This window comes from Lontra canadensis, unplaced genomic scaffold, assembly GCF_010015895.1.
Source record: "Lontra canadensis isolate GAN:19392208 unplaced genomic scaffold, GSC_riverotter_1.0 scaffold93, whole genome shotgun sequence".
Taxonomy (NCBI): domain Eukaryota; kingdom Metazoa; phylum Chordata; class Mammalia; order Carnivora; family Mustelidae; genus Lontra; species Lontra canadensis.
In genome coordinates this window covers 4,319,521-4,344,668 of record NW_022631087.1, presented here as the reverse complement: position 1 = coordinate 4,344,668, position 25,148 = coordinate 4,319,521, and the positions used below count along the sequence as shown (strand labels likewise).

The 25,148-nt window shown below is 52.1% G+C and overlaps 1 protein-coding gene across 1 annotated transcript in view; it reads left to right on the top strand.

Moving 5' to 3' along the window:
- The first annotated feature begins 2,109 nt into the window (after positions 1–2,109).
- LARGE1 (LARGE xylosyl- and glucuronyltransferase 1) overlaps positions 2,110–25,148 on the top strand; it is a 520,460-nt gene continuing 497,421 nt past the window's right edge. The window contains exon 1 of the mRNA XM_032836533.1: positions 2,110–2,284. The gene's annotated coding sequence lies outside the window, so the exon portion shown is untranslated. The remainder of the gene's footprint in view (positions 2,285–25,148) is intronic.

The following is a 25,148-nucleotide window of genomic DNA, read 5'->3' as shown; positions in this document are numbered from 1 at the left end:
CCCCTTCCTAGAGTAAGGTGGGCTTCCCTTTGCCTCATCTAAGCCCTAGGGCCGAGAGAGAGAAGCGCGCGGAGGCGAGGCTGGGACCCCGTGCCCGCCGGGCCGGGGAGAGGTGGGGACCCGGGGTTGGGGGGAAGGGGACCCCAGAAACCCTGGGACGAGCTGAGGAAAAACCCGGGAGCTGGATCCTGCGCCGGAGCTCCGGTCTTCCAGTCAGAGTTGCCCATCCTTCTGCGTCTTCCTCCTCTCCGGGCCTGTTCTCCCCTCCTTTGGGTTTTTCTCTCCAGGCCTCCTCCTTCCATTCCACTGTCACACCCCCGCCCCCCAGCCGATTTCACCCACTCTTTCCGTAGCTTCATAGCTTCGGAGGACTCTCGGCGCCCCACTCTCGGCTTTAGGGCTGGGAGGCTGGAAGTCCATTCAATGGGATGTCGCGCGCGGGGCTCGTATGCCAGGAAGAAGAGCAAGAATGAAATCAGAACGGGGAGGGGCGTGTTGTGCGTGCAGGGGGGTGTGTGTGTGTGTGTGTGTGTGCGGGGTGGTGGTGGTGGTGGTGGTGGTGGCAAAGAAATGCAGTTTTCCCGAAAGAACAGGGAGCCTTGGACCGGATTCTTGGATAGAGAGCCGCAAATAATGCTGTCAAAGCCCTTCATCGTGGCTCCTCGCAGCCTCAGGCTTCCCCATACCCTGCCCACCTCGGAAAGAAGCGGCGAACCCGAGTAGAAGTGGAGGCGGGGAAACTTCCTACTTCCCACGACGGCGGTTTTGTACATGGGGGAGTGGACAGGCTGCACGGCCCTGCGAGCCTGCCGGCGTCTCGACAGCGGCAGCTGCGGACCCGTCCCTCTTCCCTTCCCCCTCTTTCCGCGAGGCTGGCCAAGCCCGAGGCGGCCGGGAGCGGCCGGGGTGGGGGGAGAAGGGCGGGGAGCTCCCAGCTTGCACGCTTTCATCCGGACCCCGGCCGTGATCCCGGCTCCGGGTGTTGCTTCCACCCGCGTGAGAGCGAGCCAGAGAAGTGGAAGGGAGGAGCCTCGCGCGAGGAGGCGGAGCCCAGGCGGGGGAGGCCTCTAAGTCCGTGCGGCTGTGGCGTCTGCCATTGGCCGGCCGCGCCGTCACGGGGTGGGGGCGGGCACCGAGGCGCGCGCTGGCCCCGCCCCCGCCCGGAGCCCGACCCGGGCTCGCGGTCCCCCCCAGCTGCACAGACATGACACAGACACACAGTCACTGCAGCTGCTGAGCGAGCCCGGCGCTCTGGGCACGCGGCGGCGGGGCCAGCCCGGAGCCCGGACCCCAGCGCCCGCCCGCCCGCTCCCCTCTTCGCCGGCCCCCGCGCGGCGGCCCCCGCCTGACCGGGCGCGGGAGGCGGGGATCGCGCGCCGGCTCCGGCCAGCGGCGCCCGGCTGCCGGCGGCGGCTGCAGCAGCCGCCCAGCTCTGAGCTCCGGGCGCTCGGGGAAGCCGGCGCGTCTCGGAGGCGGCGGCGGCCGAGGCCGGCGAGCGCTCCCGGCGGCAGCGGGGCCGCCCGCTTCGGCTCCCCGCACCCACCGCTCTGCGCCCCGCCTCCGCTCCGGTGACCTTCCCGGGGCACCTCCCCCGGCCCCCGCGCCCCCGGCCCCGCGCCCCAGGCCGGGGCGAGGCCCTCTCCAGCGCCTCCTTCCCGCGGAGCCGCGGGCGGGCGGGCGGCGCAGGCCCGGGGGGAGGGGGCGCCGCGGCCGGCTGCAGCCTCTCTACCGCCTCGCTCGGCGTCCGGCCCGGCCGGACCGCTGCTGCCCCGCCGCCGAGCGGAGCCTGGGCGCCCAAAGCTGGGGGCGCGGCCGCTCTCGCCTCGCGGGGCCGGGAGCGGGCAGGCCCTGCCCTGAAGGGGCGAAGCGGCGGGGAGCGCGGGAGGTGGAGCCGGCCCAGGCGGCCGCCCGGCGTCTCTCCCCAGCGCCCCCTTCCCGGACCCAGCCCGTGGAGGACGCAGGCCCCTGCCCATGCGGGGCGCCCCCGGCTCGGAAGAGTCCTTGGGGCAGGGATCAGTTCCAGGCAGTGGCGCCGGAGGGAAAGGAAGAAGGGACAGTGCTTAGCTCGGGCGGCCCGGACTCCCCCCCCCCCCCCCCCCCCCCCCTTTGGAGCCGGGGACCGCCCCGAAGTCTGCGCTTGGCACCGCCGCTTGAACTAGGGCAGCGCCTGCTGGGACCCCGATCTCGACCCGGACCCCTGCGCCTTGTAGGAGGAGGCGGCGGTGCCGCCGCGCCACCCAGCTCTTACGCGGTCTCCCTGTGTTTGGCGGCAGTCACGGCCAAGGTAAGAGCCCGGGGGTGCTTGAGAGCCTCCGCGGGGGGCGCCCTGATGAGCCGCGCGGGACAAGTTCTCCGAATCTGTAGCTGGTACCCCCTGTGAGGGCACAACCTCAGCTCCTGGGTCAGGAGCCCTGGACAGGCCGGAGGGAAGTCCAGAAGTCTCTGATGTCCCCAGGACCCTTCCCAGGGACTGCCCCGCTCCTAAGCACGGAGGCTGCTAACCCGGGGCAAACAAGGACGAGTTTCCCGTCAACAGCGGGAGGTGGTGTGCCTTCATCTCGCATCCCCCCCCCCCCTCGGACCCCTCCCCCGTCCCCGCAGCTTGTTAGTTATGGGCACCTGTGTTTTGGGGGACCTGCTGTGTTTTTCCGCTGTCCCTCTTGGGTGATCCTCACCTGTCTTTCCAGGTGTGATGCTGTGAAGAAGTTTTCTTTGCTCCTTGTGGTAGAGAGTCAAGGCGATTTAGGGTGAGCAGTCAGAGCTTTCTAGTTCCTCTGTAGGACAGAGTGTTTGGGTGGCAGCGCTGTCTGTAGAGAGGGAACCTAAGCAGAGTGGCCGTCCTGTTAGACGAAACTGCTTAGGATGAGTGATCCCTGTATACCGATCCAGGCATTCGCCGCTGAAGGGTGCAGTGGCTGACTCCGCTAAGTTCCTGCATCCTTAAGTTATTTTGTTTATTGCTTTATTACTTTCTTTAACATTTCCCTTTTTAAGGAACCTCAATCCTACAAGGCTGTCCTTGGCAGTTTGAAATTTATTTATTTTATTTATTTATTTATTTATTTTAAGATTTTATTTATTTATTTGACAGAGAGATCACAAGTAGACAGAGAGGCAGGCGGAGAGAGAGGAGGAAGTAGGCTCCCTGCTGAGCAGAGAGCCCGAGGCGGGACTCGATCCCAGGACCCTGAGATCATGACCCGAACCGAAGGCAGCGGCATAACCCACTGAGCCACCCAGGCGCCCATCAGTTTGAAATTTATTAAACCTGTAAGATTTCCCTGGAACAATCTGATTTTAAATGGGTCACTTAGGAGGGAACAGATTGTCTCTCCTACATTGAATCCATCCCCCCGGTGACCCTGTTTAATGGGGATGGATTTTTCTTGTCCCTGAGCTGATGTACCTCGGTTGAGCAGGTTTCTGTTGAACTCTGAATCCGTGAATTTTGTCACTCAGTCCATTACAATGATCTCCTGAGGGAGCAAAATAGCAGTTTCTATTTTCCGTGAATGTCACAGGAAGTTTTACAGGGTCTTATGTAAGTTCCCCAAGAGAGCACTCAGGCTTCTGCTTCCTTCTTGGTGGGGGGTGGGGGAGGATGATGTGAGGCAGCAGGTGGGGTGGTCACTACCCCCAAATGCAGGTTGGTCCCTCTCCGACACAGGTGGAAACCCAAAGTGCTTATTCACTCTGTGGATGCAGTCACTTCAGGCTCATTTTTCTCCTTACCTCTCTTGTCTTCCCTCCCCAGGAGTCAGCTTTGGTAGACTTAAGGGAAAGTTCTAAATTAGGGAAGGAATAAGTGGTGTTTTCTTTTTGCATCTCTCACAAATGGGTGACATGAATGAATTACTCACAGGCATGAGTCCTCACTGGGGATTAAAAACAACAACAAAACCTGGCTTTAAGGTTTCACACATCTTAGTGTACCTTTATATTTCAGGAGTGTTTTACTTCAGTGAAAATTGTTTGAGGAGAACACACATTTATCGAGGCTGGAAGAAAACTTTTATCTATACCAGGAAGAAAACTAATTGAAACAGAGAGGCAGAAGTCGTCAAGATTTAGACGTTAGTGGGTTTTCAAGTAGCAGCAAGAACAGGAAACAAATCGGCCCAGTAGGATAGGGAGGTTTTTCAGAGCAAATGTTGGTTCACTCCGGAGTGGGCAGTCGTCCACGGACAGGTGTGGGTCCTTTTCCTTCACGTAGTGAAGCATGTTGGCTAGTGGGTTAACTTTCTGGTGTGAGGTAATGCAGATCACATTGGCTTTTAAACCAGCACTGTAAGGGCCTTGGAAATGAAAGGTCAGATTTTCCCGTGTCCTCCTAGGTCCCAGCAAGCTTCCATCTCGTCGCGGGGGAGGGGGATCTGAAGGTTTCCTTGGGGTTCTGGGTTCGTGAGCTGTGCTTTAACGTGGATGCAGAATGCAGGAGTGTCTCCATCCTTCAGCCACCTACGGTGGCAGGACACTAGGGGGACTAGTCTTCTATTCCACCACCAAGGAAGAAAATGCAAGGACCCATGTTAGAAAAGGCTGTGGTTTATCTTTAGGGTTCATGAACTTGACTTTTGGTACTTGATGTATGCTTGCATGAATGAGTGAATTCCAAATGCTTGAACGATGAGCCTGATCACATCTAAATTGTCTTTTGGACAAGTCAGGACTGGTTAACTGCAAAGTTCTGTGCATATGAGGGTTACACATTTTTGGGAGACAGAACGTCCTGCGGAGTCCGTCCTTTGGGCATGAAACCGTGCTAACTTTGTGTTCCCTGAAGGTTTGTAATCAGAACTGCCCTTTTTTTGGGGGGGGGGGAGGTTGGGTTGCATGTCACCTACAGTCTTCATAAAAATCACATAAAATCATCCATTCTAAATGGTCTCTAGAATCAACTGTCAAACTTGAAATTTCTCACCGTCATCCTTTAAAAATACATACCTTGTATTTTTGCACATATAACCTCTGACGGTCAGGTATGCACTTCTGTCTCAGATGCTCTCTGCACTTTCAACAGCATTAAATCGTTAGCGTCTAGGTTTCTTCCAGCAGAATTGGAAGATAATTCTATTTTGCTGAAGAACAAAGCCCCATTGCCCAGGCTTTACCCACGTGGCCAAATCTTATCTGAGCTGACTCCAGAGATCGGCAGGCAGAGTCCAAGAAGAGATTGCCCTGTTCAGAATACTGGCACCAGAAAAGGCAGATGTCACAGATTTAGGACTCACAGTTTTCTAAAAGCCCCAACTCAGCATATGGAATTAGACTCAGTGTTTGGAACCTGTGAACCTCCATGAGTTGTTACATTTTCCTGAACTCTGGGGTCCGGTATGCACATTGGTGATCTTTTACCCATATGTGTAGTGCATATTTAGGTAGTTTAAAGGGAGCTATTGTTGTGGTCTAAGGAAAATGGTCAGCATAAAGCTTTATTTCTGCTATTAAAGCTTTATAGATTGATTCTCATAGGCACAGTATAGCCAAGGGGTAAGAGATTGGAGCAGGAAAATACTATTAAATTTACCATTGAGCATCAACTAGTGAAAACCCGTCCCGGAAAAGGTATATACTGTGGTCCTAAGGCGTGAATGAAGTCTTGTAAATTCCAGGGAAGCCAGGTGCCAGAGGGAGAGTAAGGAGTTAAGGCAGAATTCCGGTCTTCTTTAGGGTCTGTGGATCATGGAAGGCATCTTTGAGCCAGAGTTCTCAGAGAGTAAGGAGCACACAAGGTTGGGCGGGGGGGAAGGGGGTGGGTAAGTAAGTCCCAGGGGACTGAGAGCTCCAGGCACCCTGCCACTGACACCCTTGAGCAACACGGACAGCTCACAGGATCAGCAAGTGTGTTGAGGCTTTGCTGCTCTCCTCCCGGGTATTTGACTTTGAGAGGTCCTCCGGCCCCTCCCTTCCTCTCTGACCACGTTTGACTCTTGGAGGGCAGTAGGCAGCAGCCAGTAAAGTTACAGCGTAAGCAAATGTGTTTTAGAAGACGTTCCTCCTTTTAACACGACAAATAATAACTGGACATCTATTACGTGGCAGGCGCCACGCTCCGCGTGGAGGCTGCAGGGGTTTCACATTTCATTCAGGGAGGTGGAAGTCCGAGGAACAAACCATCATCATGAGCTAAGTGCTGTTGTATGGGTTTGCGCAAAGGACGAGTTTGAGTTTGCCGGAGGAGTAGTGAGGAAGGGGGACCCAGGTAGAAAGAACAGCATGGAAACCTTAAAATATGTACTGTGTATGGAGAACAGTCATTAGTTAAGGTGGCTGGAAGGTTTTCTGGGAGAGGGGAAGCCTGGTGTTCCAAGGGAGATCATTTAATAGGACTCCATGCTGGGGACTGGCTTCATGCTCCATGACAGGAATGGTTTCTGGACAAGATCCAAGAGCACTAGTTGCTTATCCCACATTGTTAATAAAAACAGGGAAAGGAATTTTCTTTTTTGTCCTTTATCCTTCTACATTGAGCACTTTGCCAGTTCTCTAAAAAAACGGTTAGAATGCAAATAAAGAAAGGGCCTCTTATCAACCGTTAAGTCCGCCCTCTTGTGTACGTGCATTCCATCTGGGGCTTTCATTCTGTGATTATGCTGCAGTGGGAGAAATGACAATGTTACTTGACAAATGATACAGTATAGGGGAAAAGTCCTTCTCTCTGAGAACAAATTCCATTTTGTCAGATTGGCTTCTGGGCAGAGTTATGGCCCTGTTTAGCACTAGAACGAGGTTCTCGTACTTGAATCAGTTCACTTCTAGTCTAAACTTTCTTTTGCTGTTGGAAAAGGAAGAGTTGAATGATGAGGATGAGTGTGTGTGCGTGCCTGTGTGCGTGTGTGTGTGTGTGTGTGTGTGTGTTGTGGGGTGAGAAAACTATAGTGGAGAAGAGACGAGACACTGTAACTGCTGAAGGATGTTAGGGAGAAAGGAGAATATCATTTGCAGCAGTGAGCCCCAGGGCAAAATATATTTGTTTGTTTGTTTGTTTTTCAGAAATAAGAGCCAGAGATTGGAGGGAAAAAAGGCTCCGTGTGTGTTTTGCCTGTATCATCGCCTGTGTTGAGTGGGAGGCAGGGTGGTTTAAGTAAAATCAGGAGATCTGGGTCTAGATTGCATCATCTGTTGCTAACTTGCTGTGTGACATTAGAATACTGCTTGACTTATCTGGGCTTCAGGCATTGACTCTATACATCAGCTCTGTATCTTGCAACTAGGAATTTAAGGCCCAGAGAGGGAATGGGTTTGCCTAAGTTAGTGGCAAAGCTCCGACTGTTTAGGATTTCTAGCTCTGAAATGGGAAGAGGCCTGACCAGTTCACAGGTGTACTCCGCTTTGAAATACAAAACACCACGGGTAGACAATGCTGAGGAAAAGAAGCACGAAGTCTTTGCTGTGTTGCTTATAGATTCTCTGATCTCTCTCTGATATATTAGGCCATTCACACATAAGCATTTAGACTTGCCTGCTAACTTCATAAATAATATGAGAACAAGTTGTTTTTGATGTTACCTGTTCTTTGAGAACTACTTGAGAATTAAGTACGTTGTGATAAAAAGCAATGCTGAAAATTTTGATTTGTTTCCAGTTGACCCTTGGGGATTTTGCAAAGTCTGGACTCTACCGTGGAAAGGGGAGGTGGAGCGCGGTTTACCTGGGAGGCAAGTTCTTGGTTGAGTGTGAGGGAGGGATGTTTGGAAGAAAAAATGAGTGCAGAAAAGCAATCGTGTAGATGCACAAGTTGGGAAAAATGAAAACCAATTTAATTTTATGCCTCCACATTTGTGTTCTAGAAAGAAGCGTTCTCACTACTCAGGCATTGATCTCCTGGCTATAGAGGGCAGTGCTTATTGGAAAGAGGAGAGTCAAAGTGAGTGTAATGTAGATATGAGGGGTTTTTTTTTTTTTTTTGACGTTAGTATTTCAGTATTGATGCTAAGTATAGGAGTGCCCTATTTTAGCAGAATTTGGCTTCTAAAATCTGGTTTTAAAGGCAAACTAAGATAAATAATCGGGGTACAAAAGATTCTTATTTTACAGAAGGGATTCATAAAAGGCTCTTTTTAATAGCTAGTTCCTTTATTGTATTTCAAATTACTTGATTAAGACAATCGTGATGGATGCTTTTGGGGAGTCTTATCCATTACCCAAAACCTAGGATTTTTTAATACAAACTTTTCAAATGTTTTAACATATAAATCCCCACGTTCACCTGCCAGGGACCCTAATATGGAACTGTGTTACTAAAAGAAGTCTGGTAGTTATATCAACTTCCATAACCACTAGCCAGTACCTAGTGTTCCCTTAATTCCCCATTACTTGGGGGGAGATTTACTTGTCTAACTGCTTTTCTTTCTGGGGATAGCCCTCACCTTCCTGAGTTCCTAAACTGTCCCTACTCAGTTTCTACCTCTAAGAATATATCAAGAACAGAAGTGGTTTAAAAAGTGAAATTAGGTATTGGAACCTCCTGTTTCAGTCGGTTAAGCGTCTGTCTTGGGCTCAGGTCCTGATCTCAGGGTCCTGGGATCTGGGTCCCACTTCTCCCTGCTCAGCGGGGAGTCTGCATTTCCCTCTCCCTCTGCCCCTCCCCACCACTCCCGCATGCTTTCTGGCTCTCTGTCTCTTTCTTTCTCATATACATTTTAAAAATCCTTAAAAAATTTTTTTTAAAATTAGGTAAGAGTTTCTAGGATTCTGAGCTTTCATAATTGCGGAGACATGGAATTAATCGGCTTCCGTGTAGGTATACAGGAGAGGGGATAAACGTAGGTGACGTTCGGAATCTTGCTAGCCTGCCGGCTCTTCCTTCGCTGCAACTGAGATATCTAGGGCTTTTTGGGTTTTTGTTCCTTTATCTCGTAGGAAAGTTTCCAGAAAAGAATTTGTTCTAGGAATGACATAAAATGTAAGGTGTTTGAGGCTCCAGACGTAATTTGGGGCAACCTGGAGTTGTAGATAATCACAGGCTGGGGCTGGAATGGGAAAGTGTCATAACACCAGTCATTTTAGCCTCTCTCCTCGCATTATGGGGCTGCGCTTTGGACGGGCAGCAAATGCAGATGGAGATGGAGCCCTGGCTACTGGGAGAGGTTTGCTCTTCACGTGGCCCTTGTTTGAAGTACCAAGGCCAATCGGGAAGAAAGGGCTTGCTGATCTTTCCACGGAAGAAGCGGTAGAATTTAGGAGGATTTACAGCAGAGCATAGACATGTGGGCATTTCTTTTTTCCTGTTTTTTTTTTTTGTTGTTGTTGTTGTTGGTTTTTGTTTTTGTTTTTTAATTTAAATCCAGCAGGGAATCATGGGCTCTCCAGTGTGATTGTGTGTGGTTAGGGATTGCCTTGAATACATCAGTCACCTATTTTATTATTGAGTAAGGTTAACATTTCTGCGGCTCCTGGGAAACACTCCCCTCAGCTTTTGTTTCCAGAACAGTTGCGTAGGTCCGTAATATGCCAGCCTCCTTGACTGATGTCAGCTCTCATCTGAGGAATGGCATTTCCTGGTTGTCTCCGGAGCCAAGGGCGGTGCGCAGGCAGAGTGATCAGCCCGATAGGGCTTTTCCGCTGCCTGCAGGCACGGCGCCCTGTGCTTAGTAGGTCTGCACGACATAAGGAGTGTGGCCACACGGAGCAAGTGTTTGCTGGGAGAGGCAGGGCGCGTGAACACCAGCGGACGTACAGACTGGAGGCCGCTCCAGGAAGATGTTATTTTAGAAATGAGAAGGACATTTCAGGTCAGCAAACTGAATTCTCTTCGGAGTCACTGTTGTGGTTCAAATGCTGATGGCTTTGTAGCAAGGCAAAGGGGAGTACAGTCCCCGCAGGCCTGGTGGCTTTCCTTTGCTCTCACTTTGTGGGGATTTGGACTCTTCTGGCACCAGACGAATGGGCGTGCCCCCTACAGCCTGTCAAACCTACAAGCCAGGTGGCCTGGAAAAGCGTGGATGGTTGCTGATGCTCTTCCCAGCGCTGGGGAGGGTCATTGTGGAGTGACCTCTGGGGAGCTGGGGCGTGTGGTTCCCTGGGAGGAAGAGGAGAAGGAGGAGGTCTTGGGAAAGCTAGGGAGGGCTGGAGCCCTCTATCTCCCCCGGGAGACCTCTCCACCACCATCTTGGTGTCTGTTCTCCTTTCTCTGTTTTCATGAATCCCCCCCACCCCGGGCTTTAACATGTGTGACGTTCTCTGCCACAGGGGCAGAGGTGTCATGTGGAGACCCCTCCAGGGCTAGAGGAAACCTTGGACCCCATTGGACCAGCACCTTCCTTTCACACCTGTGGGTACTATGTTCAGGGAGGTACACAGAATGATCCAGAGAGGAGGCAGGACCAGAACTCGGGCTTCCCGACCTCCCCATGTGGCCCGTGGCTGTGCCTTCTCTCACGTGTGACTTCTAGGTATCTGTCTTCCGCCCCTTCCTTTCCTTAGCCGCTCTACATCAGCCTGTTCCACGCCCAAAAGTGTGTTCCTCAGTCCCTCCTCCGTGCCCGGCTCCCTTCCATTCGATCATTTCTTGTCATGCCAGCCTTACAGCACGCTAGGCAGTGGATGCTCTTACTCTCCCACTTGCCGGGTGTGGAAGCTGAGGCTTGCCCAGCTCACACGGCCATGAAACATGGGGCCAGGACTCCGCTCAGTCTGCTGTCTCAGTATTGGCCTTGCCCTGGCTTCCCCACCTGTCTACACTGGCTGTCAGCTTAGTTTCCCCACTGTCTACACTCGTCATCTGCCCCAGGACTCTGCAGGTCTTCTCTAGTCCTGGCCTAAGGGCTGCTGCCTAAAAATGTCCCTTGTTTCCTCCTTGGTCCTGATACTGCTTCTCCCTTTACTGGATCAGACTCCTCCATCCTCCCTCCTTTCTCTGTCCACTCAGCATCTCTCCTGCCTCCAGACCCTGGGCACTCCGGATATCCTTGATGGCATTTCCTTCACCCATTCAACATCCATTCAGCCACCACAACTCAGGCAGCATTCACTGAACCCTCACGGTGTGCAGGTCTCGTCTTAACATTGGAAACCAGAGGTGAGATCACCTGCCATCATTGGTAGCCTTGTCTCGGTGAGGGCAGTAGATGCTAATAAAGGCACGAATGAAGGACAGTGGGCACAGTGTGTTGGGTGGCATTCTGCTTGAGGGAGTCCAAGAAGAGAATGTTCCTTCTGGATCTTACTGAACAGGAGCTGGAAGAATAGCATGGGAGGATGCATTGACCCCAAACCCTGAAGACTCTGCTTTTCCTCTTCTGCTTGACGTTGTCAGTGTCCCGACATGTTTCTTATTCCCTTACTTGTGGGTCAGCTCCGTAAGCACCGTGGCTAGGTCTGCCCTTCCGTGTACCTGTGGGTATGTCTTGCTAAACTCCTAGCACTTAGGAATCCTAGAGTAATCAATCATTAAATTAAATCGAAAGCCTGCTGTCCTTGCCTTCAAGAAACGTCGTTGGAGAGATTGAAAGATTGTGTGATAAGCAACAATAGAAGTTTCAAACGAACGGTTCAGAGCAGGAACAGAAGGCATGCTTCAGTGCGGTGAACGTCTGTGGATTATCGAAGCTGGATGGGAAGTCAGAGGCGGGAGTCTAGCTGCGTGAACTCGGTGGAGGTAGGATTTGAGTTGGGTCTTTGGACGCAGGATGGTTAAAATCAGAACAGAAGAATTACAGGGAGGTCAAGGGGCCAGGTTAGGTTGACAAATAGGTATTTCTGGGTTACAGGAATAACCAGCGTGGGTTTCTGTTGGCAGGAAGTTGGAGATGAACTTGCCAAGCTCGGTTAGGGGCTGCGGGCTCTTGGAAGGCGGGGCAACTTCTGAGCAGGAGGATGGTGTATTCAAAGCCCTGTTTTAGGGGCGCCTGGGTGGCTCTGTCGCTTAAGCATCTGCCTTCGGCTCAGGTCATGATCCCAGAGTCCTGGGATCAAGCCCCGAGTCAGGCTCCCTGCTCAGTGGAGAGCCTGCTTCTCCCTCTCCCTCTGCCTTTCCCCATCGCTTGTGCTCTCTCTTTCTCTATCTCAAATAAATAAAATCTTAAAAAAAAAAAACAACCCAACAACTCTGTTTTAGGAAGATGAGCCTAGTAGCAATATTGGGGTCAGACTGGAGTGGGGAGAGGTAGAAGCTGGGAGGCCGTAGAACAGGCTTTTGCCTTAGTTCACGCATGAAGCTGTGAAGACCACTGGGCTAGAATGGGTATGGTGAGGATGGAAGCCGAGGGAAGCTTCTGAATTTTTCTCTGACCCCCATCATCGGTACAGAAGTCTGAGATGATCTTCATTGCCCGCTGGAAAGCGGCTTCCTTGGAATAAAGTTTGCTTGTGAAAGTACCAGCAGTTCTTGAAATAGCACTCTCTCCCTTCGTGAGGCTGGGCGTGGGGATGGGGCTAGGGCTTTTATGAAGGTGGGGGGTTGTTTCAACGAGCCCAGGGTTACAGAACAATCTTCTTCCTAGTCTTGGATGATACCCAGTAAGGGTCGTGATAGAGACAATTCTTCTTTTCCTCATGAGTGGTTCCCAGAGCACCTGCAGTGGACTGAGAGCAAAACGGCCAGAGCTTGGACATCTGGGCTCCAAATATACCATGAAAGTGAAGCTGCGCTGAATTTGCTGGGGCTGGTGGTGTTTCCCTGCCCGAGGACGGCCTTGCTGGGAGCTGGCAGTACCCCCCTTTCAGAACTGCTGCAGAGGCCATTCTGGATAACTGAGGTTTTCAAGTAGGCTAGCCTGATCCCTTACAGATAGGAGAGCCTTTATTTTTAGTCTTTCAAGAACAAGGGCTTTTCTAGAATGTTCTGTGTGTTTATGCTCAACTGCCTCACACTTGGCCCCTGGAAAACTTCCAGCTTTCTTACCAGGACGCATAAAGCTTGTTAGGAACTGGCCTCTGGCTTTCTCGGCAGCCGCGTCCTCAGTGCCGACCTCCAGTGTTTTTTCTTTTTCTTTTTCTTACTGGTCATTTTCCCCCAAACCTGCCATGCTGTGCACATACATCTCCTTCTGTGTGATAAGCTCTTTCCCTCTGTCTGCCTTAGGATGCCTCTGTTTTACCTGCACGGCCCAGCTCTGGCAGCCCTTCCTGCCGGGTTTTTCCAAGACGGGGCGCTGAACTGCACCTGTGCCCCGTGCCGGCCTCTGCTTCTGCACCTCGCGTTGTACACTCGCGGTGCTGCAGGCTGGCTGCCGTGCCAGAGCGCGCGAGCCCTTCGGCGGAAGAGAGCATCTTAGGACGGGGCGGTTGGTGGGGGGAGCTGCGGGGAATCTTCCGTGTTTTACCACACGCTGGACCAGCCTGTCTGCTCCCTGCACCGTGGCAGTGGTGATTATTTGGGATTTCATTTGCTGTCCAGGCATAATACAAGCCCTTTCTTGCTGAACCTGGGGGATTCCAGTGTCCTGCTGGGGCATATGTGTGGATTAGCTTCTGAGGGATTCCCGAGGCGGAAGAGTGCCCGTGACCAGTGTGGCCAATGTGTGGGTAGAGGTGGAGAAGATGAAAGTGGGCAAGGGGCCCTTGCCACCTCTCCAGACCCAGACCTGCCTTTCCCCAGACCCTCCAGGCTCAGTGCTGAGGTTCGGTGGGACAGAGCTTGAAGAACCTTTGTCTCCCCGCAGCTTCCCTTGTCTCGTCCTTCTTGGATGTTGCTGTGGTGCCCTCATCTCATTGCACCCTCTTCTCTCTGCCGCCTTCACGTTGCATTTCTCTGCTCTCCCCATTTTCTTCAGCCTCGTCTTTCTTCTCACCTTAGGCGTTTTAAACCCCGACGGAGAAGGTCATCCCTTTCCTGCAAGTGGATTCTTCCTGGCTATGCTGTTGGTCCCTAGGTGCTGATGGAGTCTTTGACCATGGTTTCTGTTTACTGGGCTTCACACCCATCGGACGTCCTTGGGAGAACCATTGCAGAGTGGTGTTTGGGGTGGATTGAGAGATTATCCATGGTGGGGAGGTCTGGGAGGATGGCTAAACTTGTACAGAAACTCAGCCCCAGCGCCCAGAGCTGCTCCTTCGGATAACCAGCATGCTGCTCTTGGATGTTTAGGATTGCCTCTAGTACTTGTCTGGTCCGTTTGGGTTTTTATCACACTGTCGTTGTAAGCCAGACACTGTGCTGCACGAATAGGTTTGCTTAGTGAATCATGGAAGAGTGATAGATGAACCCCGGGCTTATCAGAGGGTATGTGAGATCCAGGCACCAGCCACACTTTATAGACTTGCACTTGGCATGACATTGGTTTCATGGTTCATGAAGCCCTGCTGCTTTTCCAGGGGTGGTCTGACTTAATACACACCAAGGGATGCTTTCTCTGGCTCTTCCTGATTGAGATTTCCCTTTTTCTTCTGCTTGGGTTTATCCATGGCTCCTATTGAAACAGCATTTTTGAGCTCATTAAATCTGTTAATGTGTGTGTAATGCTTAGGACAGAGCCGTACACAGAAGGCACTCGGTAAGTATGAGCTATTGTAATTGTGTTATTATTTAACGCTTCCCTTTCTCTTTCTCCTCTCTCCATCACTATGTGGTCTTTGCCCCGGACTTGTGGACTTATGGTGGTTGTGCTTGGCAGAATAAGGAGATACATGGCTCCTGGGAAGGGGGTGGGCAGAGGAAGGGGCCACAGGCTTTGTCTCTCCAACCTTGGTCCAGAGATCTCAGAAAGCTTGCAGAAACCCTGAACGTCATGGCAAACCCTAACCCACTCATCACCTGGGGCCATTTCCCCGGAACTTTCTGTCCACCTTGCTCTGTTCTCTTCTTGGGAATTGGCCCTCTGCCTGGGAAAGGAGATGCGAGCCTGTCAGTGGGATAGGAGAGGACTCTTCCTTAGCAAGCTGTGCTGCAGAGTATTTAAAATAATAGTAACAGTAATACTGGGGATAACAAGTGTAGCTCATATCCATTGAGTGCTTCTTAGGTGAACAGGAGACACGTTTTCCATGCGTGATGGCTTTTAACCCTGCTCAGCTGCACAGTTCATTTGACCCACGGGGAAACTGAGGTGCAGAGATGGGGGTTTTGCCCACGTGTAAAGCCAGAGACTGGAACCCACTTCGGTCTGTAGAACATACCCTCTTAATCTCTGTCCCGTAATCCACCTGCCCAGGTGTCTTGACACTGGGATGTACGTACCCCTGGGGATACACGAATGAAGCCTTTCCATGGAGGCTGCAGGTATGGCTGGTTTTAAGGGAATCAGTTTTCAGATTTTCAGTCTCACATATGGATCCTCCCCTGAAATTGATTGGACGGAGACCATCCCTCCCAGGTCCACGGATCCTCCTTCCATTTTTCCAGTCATTCCCCCCGACCCCACCCTGTTTATGAAGGTGCAGCTCTTACCCAGCACCAGTCTCCCCCTGGGACACTGCTCTTGAGTACCAAACCCTTCAGAGGGCCCCAGAGAGAGGAGCTGTTGGAAATGGGTGGGTGGGAACATTCTGCTAATACAGGCACGGCCACAAGGCACCCCATCGCACACTCTCTCACCTGTTTACACTTGGGGTTGGAAACAGGACATCTGGGCCCCTTCCTCGTGCTAAGGAATGATAGACATTTTTCAGATCTCAAAAACATAACTTGCTCTTGAATTTTTAAAATGAATGATGGGTCTCAGATGGTTAGGTTCTGTTTTAAAAATGTGATGTGAAAGTTTTATTTTAAAGTGTTACTGTTTATAATATGCCGGGAATTCTGTCCTTAGAAATGAGTTTATGATGAAAACTTAAGATGTCAGCCTAAAAATAGTCAAGGTAGTGCAAATTTTTCAAATTTCAGAATTCAAAACGAGCTGGATCCTTGTGCTAAGATGCCGAAGTTTGGAGTGGACAGTCTCTCAGTTGGTTTCTCCCACGGACCCTTATGCACCTAAATATTTCTTCCCCCCCTAGAATTTCAGGGACATCAGTGTCTCCTGGAGCTCATACATGGCACTCCCGATTAAGCACCCTTGAGATTACATGGATGTTAGTCAAATGTAAACACACTTCACATTCTGATGAAACTTCTGTGCATGAAGCAAGATGTTACCATGTATACCGAGTGCCTCAGTGGCTCAGGGAGGACTGTTTGAGACATAAATGGTAGAAACCCTGTTCATACTGATGTTAGTGAAAAAAAAAGGAAGGACTTTATCTGCTCAGGTAACGAAAAAAGAGGAAAGCATCGGGCCGTGCTGGATCCACTGAGGAAGTCATTGCTCTGTCTTCTCACGGCTCTGCTGTCTTGGGTGCTGGCTTCGTTCTTCAGCAGTAACCCCACGGCAAGGCAGGCTGGTCCTCAGCCGTACATTCTACCCACTGCCCCATTGCAGCCCAGGGAGAGCGGCTCTTCCCCAGTAGATGTGGCGGAAGTCTTGGTCGTGATCTGGTTAGACGGGTTGAGACCACAGCCCTGAAGCGGGTTGGGGGAGAAGCAATCAGTCCTATTTGAATGGCTCGGAAAGTGGGGAGGCTGGGCTAGCAGAAACCTCCAGATGCTCTGTGGGAAGATTAGTGTGAAGATCTTAAAAGTTCGGTCAAACCGACCACAAGTCTCTTCTCTAAATCCTTTTGTTCTCCAGGGTAGGCTTCCGTTACACTCCCTACCGGCCAGCACTTGCACTGTTACGATACCCATCTGCCCAGTGACACGGAGACATTAGTGGTACCTTCTGTTTCCTGCTTTGGTAATTGCAAGACTTTTAAGGAAATGGCCAAAAAAAAAAAAAAAAATCCCTGATGTAGTGTATTTTGTGATTTTTTTTTTTTTAAGAGCATTGCTATGTGATTAAAGAAAAGAAATGAGAAAATGTAGAATTTCATGTGCAGCATTTTGTTGGGGCTGCCGTAGCAAAGGACCACAGATGGTGTGGGGCGGAGGGGGGTGCTTACACAACACGTTTATTGCCCTGCAGGTCTAGAGGCTAAAAGTCCAAGTTCAGGGATTCAGCAAGGTTGTTTCTTTGGAGGCTTCTCTTGGCTTGTCGATGGTGATTGTTTCCCTGTGTCTTCACATGTTCCCTCTGTGTCTGTCTTGTCCCAATCTCCTCTTCCTGCGAGGACACTAGTCATATCAGATCAGGGCTCTGCCCACCCTAGTGACCTCATTTAACCTTATCATCTCTTTAAAGGCCCTGTCCCTGAATACAGCCAGTCTCTGGGGAATCGGAGGTTAAGCCTATGAATTTGGTGGGGGGGGGGCACAGTTCAGCCCATAATAGCATCGGTTGTTTCTGCTTTGTGAATGGGTTATGTTTTGAAAAATAACGTTGCTGTATACACCTTGTTTAAAACACAAATTAGTAATAGATTCACCTGTGCCAAATGCAGACCAGCCATTGCAGGGCGGTGAGTTTGACTCAGTTTGTTGTTTGGGTATACTTTAGCCATTAATGGGAGTCGAGGGAAGGCCGTGTACTGGTGAGAACTGCTTATGGGTTTGCCAGCAACGCTTGAGATCGGCTGGTTGGATCTGGACCTTTCCCTTCCTTACCTGCGGCTGCCACTGCGGCTCTGGTTCCAGTGACAACTTCCCCGAAATTCCCGGAGGGTGGACTGTGGTCATGAAACAAGTTTCAGGACTTTTTAGGGAGCGGGGAAGGAGGCTGCCCTGGGGCAGGAGTCTCCCCTTTGCCCAACAGCCGGTGGCCGGAGCCGGTTTCCTGTCCTCTGTCCCTTGGAGCAGGTGGACCATGAGGCTTGGAGCTTTGCCGGTGCCCGGCCTGGCGTGTGTGCATGAGAGTATCTCCTCACCCTGTGTTTTGTGTCTCAGGCAGCCGAGTTTGCAGGTGAGTGGTTTTAGGAGTCACCTTGACCCAAGTCCCCAAGGGCCACTGTTGTTTCCGAAACTACTTCCCATTCACACGCAGGGCTCATCTTTAAACTGCGCAGGTGCCGAGCCTGCCGTGATTCTCCTTGCTGAGCAGCTGTCACTGTTCTCACTCCTGCGTTAATCATTGTTTTAACATGGTTCGGGTGGTTTGTCGTCCGGTCTGCGGGTGCTTGTCGCGGAATGTCACGCCTGAAAGATGGGCGGAGTAGAAGGCAGGCGCTTGTCAGATCGTCTCCTCCTCCTCCCAAAACCCCCCAGATGCCCTGCGCAGATGCTGCTCACCTCCCATCCAGAGACTTCTCTGCAGCGGGACGTGGTCCATTCCCTCGGAGGAGGGTGAAGTTCAGAAAACTCCATCCACATCGTAGGGCCCCTTCGTGTGCCGGGGGGGCACTGCGGGCACGGATTTAGAGATCGTCTTTATGGAAAGCCCGTCACAGCCCCTGAGAGACTGGGACCCAGCAGGGAGAAGTGTTGGCAGAGCACGGTTTCTTGTAACTTGCAGCTCTGGCCGGCGCAGCCTTGGGCGAGGGCTTCCCACCTCTGTATGGGCTTCCTGGGGTCGCTGTGACCGAGCACCAGCAGTCAGGGGGGCCTGAAACAACAGGAGCGCAGTATCGCACGGTTCTGGAAGTGGAGCCTGGAGTCAGGCCACCTGAGGGTGTCTGCAGGGCTGTGCTCTGATGACTCTAGGGGAGGGTCCTGCCTCGCCTCTTCTAGTGGGTGGGGTTTGCTGGATCCTTGACGGTCCTTGGCTATCGCTGCTCCGGTCACAGGACTGCTTGCTCCCCGTGTGTCGACACATCGTCTTCCCACTGTGTGCAGCTCAGTGTCCAGATTTCCCCTGTTTTGGGAGGACACCCGTCGTATTCCATTGGGACTTACCCTAATGACCTCATTTTAACCGGACTCTTCTTTAAAGACCCTGTTTCCAAATACAGTCGCATCCTGAGGTCCTGGGGCTTAGGACTTCAACGTCTCTTTTTGGGAGGACACAACCCAGCCCACACAGCTCCCTGAGCTTTATTTTCCCTCCTCACAAGGTCCACGATCTGTTCCCACCTCCCGCGTAAGGATCAAACACCATTGCTCAGAGTCAGTACTCTAGAAATGATCTCCCCGGAGTGATGATGGCAGAATGCCTCATTGGATGTTAGATGGGGTTTATTCCTAGTGTCTGGTACGCGGTGAGCATTTGGATCTGGCACGTGACATGTTCGGTGTGATTTTTCAATTAAAAGTCCCCCAGGGAGTGTGAATGTTTGACCCGAGCTGTGGGTTCTCTGGAAACTCGGAGCAGGTTGTCAGCGGAGTTGCCTGGGGGAGTGCCACCCCCAGGGTGGGGCTGTGTCCTGGTCATGCCGGAGACCGCTGTCGCCTGCCTCGTCCTGACCTGCCGGCGGCTCACTGCTGCCCTGCCGTGCGATGTGGACGTAGACCCCCAGACCTCTGTCCAGCTCTTACATCTTTCAATGGCGTGCGTGGGAGTCTGTGGTAGCTCTGTGGGTTTGCTTTCGTGAGTTGTATTTTGATTTCAAAAAAGGTTCACAGGGGCAGAGGCCAAGAATGTTTCTAGAGGCTCTTTTTTGTTTTGTCTTAGTAACTCGTGGTGGCAAGAAAAAAATAAAAAAGCTACGAAACAAACAAACTGAAAACTCTCCCCCCAGATACTGAAAGGTTTTGGAGTCTTAGCTCCCTTTTATGTACTTAGTATAGCGTAAGTATACATGTACCTGCAGACATTTTATCCGAGGTGCTCAGGCTGCGCTGAGATCTCACTTCTCTGTTAAGTAGATCTTGACCTTGTTCCCATCAACCGGATCAGTGTTTCCAGGGGCTGTGGGTCATCGACGTGGCTTTGCGGCGTGTCCTTCCTTCGCTCCCTCATTTAGGGAACGTACATCAGCCACTGTGTGCCAGACGCTGTGCTGGTCCCTGGGGCGAGGAGAACAATACTTCAGGTCTTCTTGCATAGGGATCTCTTTCCTCCACAGCCTGTGGTTCGTTGTAGTTCATGGTGCCTGGGACACGTCGTCTCCCTGCTCCCCGTCCTGTTCGCGCACAAAGCTCCTTCCTTTGACACTTGCCATCTGCATTTGAGGCTAAAAGCTGCCATATATCCAATTCCACTTGCTGTTTATGGGGTTGTTACACCACAGTTTGCAAAGCCAGAGAGGCATGGCTTGGTTAGAAGGAATCCTCTCTCTCGCTCCCAAGAGGCTTTCCAGCGGGCTTTGATGACCCATAAAACCCGGCTCCGTTTCGAGCACGAGAGAGCTTGTAACTTTTTTGCCTTTTCTGAATTTGAGTCCTTTATAGAGTATTCTGAGAGTTGGGCCCCGTGAGGCAGCTTATGTCCACGCCTCTCGGATGGGCGATGGAGTCCTGGGACCAGTTCTGTGACCTGGCTGTCTCGCGTGGTGCCACCCTCGGAAGCATGGCGCTGCAAGAAGCATTCTTCTCATGGTGAGATTTAGATGTGGCCATTGAAACGGGAATGCCGGGAAGGACTGTTGGTGTCCCCACGCCGCGTGCGGGCGTTGGCAGCCATCTTGCAGAAGAGTGAAGAGCGTGTGTTGCCTCATTCCCTTCTGATGGGGAAGGGCATATATGGGTCCTGCCGTAGGGAGCTGGCCCAGCCGGCTTGATCCTTCCGGACCTCCCATCCACTTCCTGCTGGGTAAAATCTGGAGGACTTGTTTACAGGATCTACAGTGAGCTGCCCCGGAAAATAACTTCTCAGGGAGGAAGGGGCCGGGAGGAAGGCTTCTACGTGGATGGGAGAAGGAAGGGGTGGGAGGTGTCTCGGACCATTGTGCCCTGGGTTGGTTTTATCTTAGGATGACCCTTGTCACCATCTTCTTGAGAGAGAGGAGGAAGTAAATGTAAGTACTATTATCTAGCTTAAAGTTCTGCACCCTCTCTCTGTATCTTATAGAGATGCTCTTTGGGGCTCCAAAGAGATGTGTGGGCCAATTGGTTTATTCGGCAGATGGGGACACTTCTGCCTGGGAGGTCCAAGGGACCTGTCCAAGGTCACAGCAACTTAATGGTGAAACCCGGATCCCCTGACTTACAGTTTCTGGCTGCCTCCCCCGAGCCCAGGTTATCTTCTACATGATTCGGTGGCTCTTTGATGTGACCAAGGCTGTTATCAGGCAGGTGCCCCCCCCAACCCTCCCCCCCAGAAGCAGCCTGGCCCTCCTGGTGACAGTGGGGTGTCTTTCAGGTTGCTCCAGTCATTCCTCCCTGCTGGAAGGAATAGCAGGGTTGGGTCTCGTTTCTTAAGCGGGGTCTCATTGCTACGATTATTGAATGCATCTTTTAAAGATGAATATAAAACAGCTACCCTCCCAAGCAAATCATAAAACAAATTATGCCCTTGCCACCCAGAACTACAGAAAAACAGCAGGTTCTTCGCAGCACGGAGAGTAATGGCTGCAATATTAAAACAATGATGAGAAAACCAGGATCCGAGAGCTGGAAGGCAGGGAGGAGAACAGTCCCTCCATCCCCCAGGGATAATGGGTCTCAACGACAGGACCCTGTGATTTATTGTGCTTAATGTACTTGTTTTTATTTGTCCCCTTCAACACAGAGCTTTGTCACCAAAGAGATTTGATAATGGCCTGTTTGCAGTCACTTAGACTCCGTAATAAAGCGCCACATTTTTGGCTGTCTGGAGATCGCTGCTTCATTGGCATTCCCCCTCCGATTTCACCTTCACGGGCTGAGATGGGATGGAGTGAGATAAGGACTTCTTTGCCGCTCTTGTGTATTCCCGTCAGGCCCAACTCCTGCCCCAGAGCCGGGCCCACTTGGTGGCCGTGTGGACCTGGCCTGCTTCCCTCTCTCTTCTCCTGCGACGCTGGGGCAGCAGGAAGGAGCCCCTTATTCCGCCCGTAGTAGTAGATCCTGGGGACTTGGTCTTCACGAATCCCAAACGAGAGTTTACTGCCCACAGCTTTTGGGGTAAACAAAAAAGGAAGGCAGAGGAGTGGATGTGGGAGGTTTTCCAAAGGAACAGGCTTGACTTAACGGCTGCAGGTGTTCTGATCGAGGTGGCCAGCTGCTTTGCAAAGTAGATGTGTCTAATTGATTTCCTTGTGAGCGAGTCAGCCTGAGGTGTCATTTCAGCTCCCTCCGGGGGTCTGGGGGAAGGGAGCTCCTCAAAGGCCTGGCCTCCTTCCGGCCACTGCCCCTACCCGGTGAGGTGTGGGTAGAGAATTCCCAAAACAAAATGGGAAATACCTAGAGAAGAGCCCCAAGTCTCTTCTAATCCCACGTTTCCTATCTCCGAGGACCTCTCCTGGTGTTCTGTCATCAGGTCTGGCCAGTGGGGAAAGCACTGCTCTGTGGCATCCACACTTGGCCTTGAGGGCAGTGTTGGGAGAGACTGTCTCTCCCTGTGAGCTTTTCTGAATACTGGGAGAGAACAAGCCTCTAATTCCAGGAAGCTCAGACAGGAAAAAAAAAACTTCTTTAAAGTGTGGAATCATCAGCAAAAGTCAGGAGCACACAAAGCCTGGGTGGGGGGGTGGTCAGCATCTGGGATGCCTGTAGGTGGGGTGACCCCCTGTAGGTGGGGTGCTGCAAACACCATCTTGTTCGCACATTCTAGCTGGGCAACGGCATCATTGAGGGCGATGTGGTGCTGATGATGTTCTGTTGCTCTGGGGTCTCTGTCATTCCACTCACATGAGGTCCCCAGAGGAGTCCGATTCATAGAGACAGAAAGCATGGTGGTTGCTAGGGCCTGGGGAGAGAGGAGGGTGGGTAGTTAGCCCTTAATGGTTGCAGAGTTTCAGTTTGGGAAGATGAGAAAGCTCTAGAGATGGTGGTGGTGACGGTTGCACAAGAAAGGGAATGTGTTTAATTTCACTGAATTATACACTTAAAAATGGTTGCAGTGGTCCATTTTGTTAAGTGTATTTTGCCACAGCAGAAAAAGTAGTGGCTCTCTGTGCCCCCACCATGCTCTCGTGTGATCCCTTGCACGTGGCACGAGTGGGGCTTGGGGCTTGCTCGAAGCAATAGAATACAGCAGGGAGGATGGGGTGTTACTTCTGTGACTACGGTTGCTGGCTGACTTGCTGTCAAGGCTCTCCTTGTTAGCTTGATGAAGTTGGTGTGCTGGGGAACCCCACGTGGCCAGGTGTTGTGGGGACCCCCCCAGCCCGCCACCAGCAAGGAGGCTATCCATCCCCTCAGTCCGACAGCACAAGGACTCGAGCATGCCTGTAGGTGGCTTCCCTGCCAGAGCCTCCACGGGAGGACACCCCTGGACACCTTGATGGCGACCTTGCGTGTTTCTGAGCAGAGGACCCAGCTCAGCCTTGGCCAGACTCCTGAGCTGTAGAAACGGTAAGATGGTACATGTGTGCTGCTTCAAGCCACCGGCTTGGTGATGATTCGTACAAGCAACAAACGGCTAACCCAGAGCCCCACGAGGACACTTGGTCTGGATTTCTTCCAGTCTACTTCCCCAGCCACCCTGGTCCCTTCAGACCTCTGTCTTCCCTGCTTGTCCCCGGGGAGTGTTTTAGGTCCTGTCACATTCCTTGTTAGAGCCACTTCGCCCTTTAGGTTCCTTCTGACTCACCTTCGTTTTGTGCTTGGAGGGGATGGGACGCATCCGTCCCCTGTTGGTGGGAAGAAGAGTAGTTTTCAGTGTATGAGGGACTTGGCCAGAGACTCTGGGTACCAACTCCACTCACCTGTGCAGGTGAGTGCCTCTCTCCATCCCTCCCCTGCTTACCCATTGGCAGTAGTGTAACCCGATCTGATCTCTTGCCTGTCAGTGACAGTGCTGGCTCTACAAACCACAGATCATCAGGTTTTCTAGGGTGGCTCTGATTTTGAAGATTCTGCCCCATTTGCTATTCCCGTAAACCATGGGAACTGTTCCAGATGCTCTGTTTTGGTATCTAAACTCCTTTTGGACTGGCTTCCTTGTCGTAAATTAATAAGAGCCGCTGCCATTTTTTGAGCACCTGCTGTATGTCAGACCCGTGATTAATGATTCCCCTTGTGTCTTCCCATCAGCCCTGGTGAGGTGGATATCATGAAGCCTGATTTACATAGGAGCACGCTGAGATGCAGTGAGGTTTATTTTCCTGTCCAAGGTCACACGGAGAGCGTGTGTGTCCAAACCAGGATTAGAACTCTGAAACCGTCCTCTAACTTGTCTGGGCTCGCTGCCTCAGAAGAGGATGGGGGTATTCCTGCCAGGTCCTGTGTCCCAGTTTTGCTTGGAAAAGAGAGTTGCTGCACGCAGGCCACCTGGAGGTTTCTGATAATTTCTTCCTGGTGGACCACAGCCGGACAATGTGGGGTAGAGGGCACAGCTGAACCCTCAAGCTGAAATAGGGAGGGAGACCAGGTGGTCAGGAAGGGAGGTCCAGTTGGGATTGGCAGCCCTGATGGGCAGGATACGGGGTCCAAAGGGGTTCTCAGCCTTAGCTGTATGTTGGAGTCATCTGGGGGGCTCTTAATTAACATCTACTGATGCCTGGCTCCCACCTCCAGAAATTTAGATTCAACTGGTTTGGGGTGCAGCTTGGGTATGGGGGGAATCCCACACTCCCTAGGAGATTAGCACACGCAGCCAAGATTCAAGGCACTGCAAGGAGGCCCGCCCTATGGCGGGAGGTTGGGCAGGAGGTCGAGGGGACTGAGGCCAGGTGTGGGGACATGGTCCCAAACACCACCACATTCCCCTCTCCCCATTGAGAAGCAGACTCTGTGTTTATGGCTTTGGCCTTGTACAGTCCCGCCCACAGGACTGGCTTCTAGGAATCCAGTGTGGGGACCCGGTGAGGCAGGCTCATCATTTGCTCTGGATTTGGTCGAACTCTGCATCTTAAGTACCATCAACGCAGCCCAACTCAACACACGGTGAAAGGGATCGGAGGTGGGGATCCACGCCCCAAAGGCCTTACTGAGTCAGCTGCTTATGTCTTCATGGAGTGCTTTCTGTTACTGGCTAGACTTAGTGGTTACATGTGGGGCCATGGCGGTGGGCAGGGGGAGTGTGTGTGTGTGCACGCGCGCCTGCGTGCATGCGCCTTTTTCCCACGTAGCGGGAATGCCTCCTGGTGAGCAGTGGTAGATGGCAGTCATCTCCCGGGTAGGACCCAAGTTTGATCTGCTGGAGCGGATGGTGTGATGACTTACTCGTCATGGGAATCTTGTACAGCCTCAGCAGGCAATCAGTTCAAAAAGCCTTTGAGAGTTGAAACAGAGAGCCTGAGGTCATCTGGGAAAGGGACACACTTGGTGATTTTTTTGCCCTGTTTAATTTGTAACTCTGTGTTAACTGCACCCACCGCCTTCTGTACCCCGCTCTGCT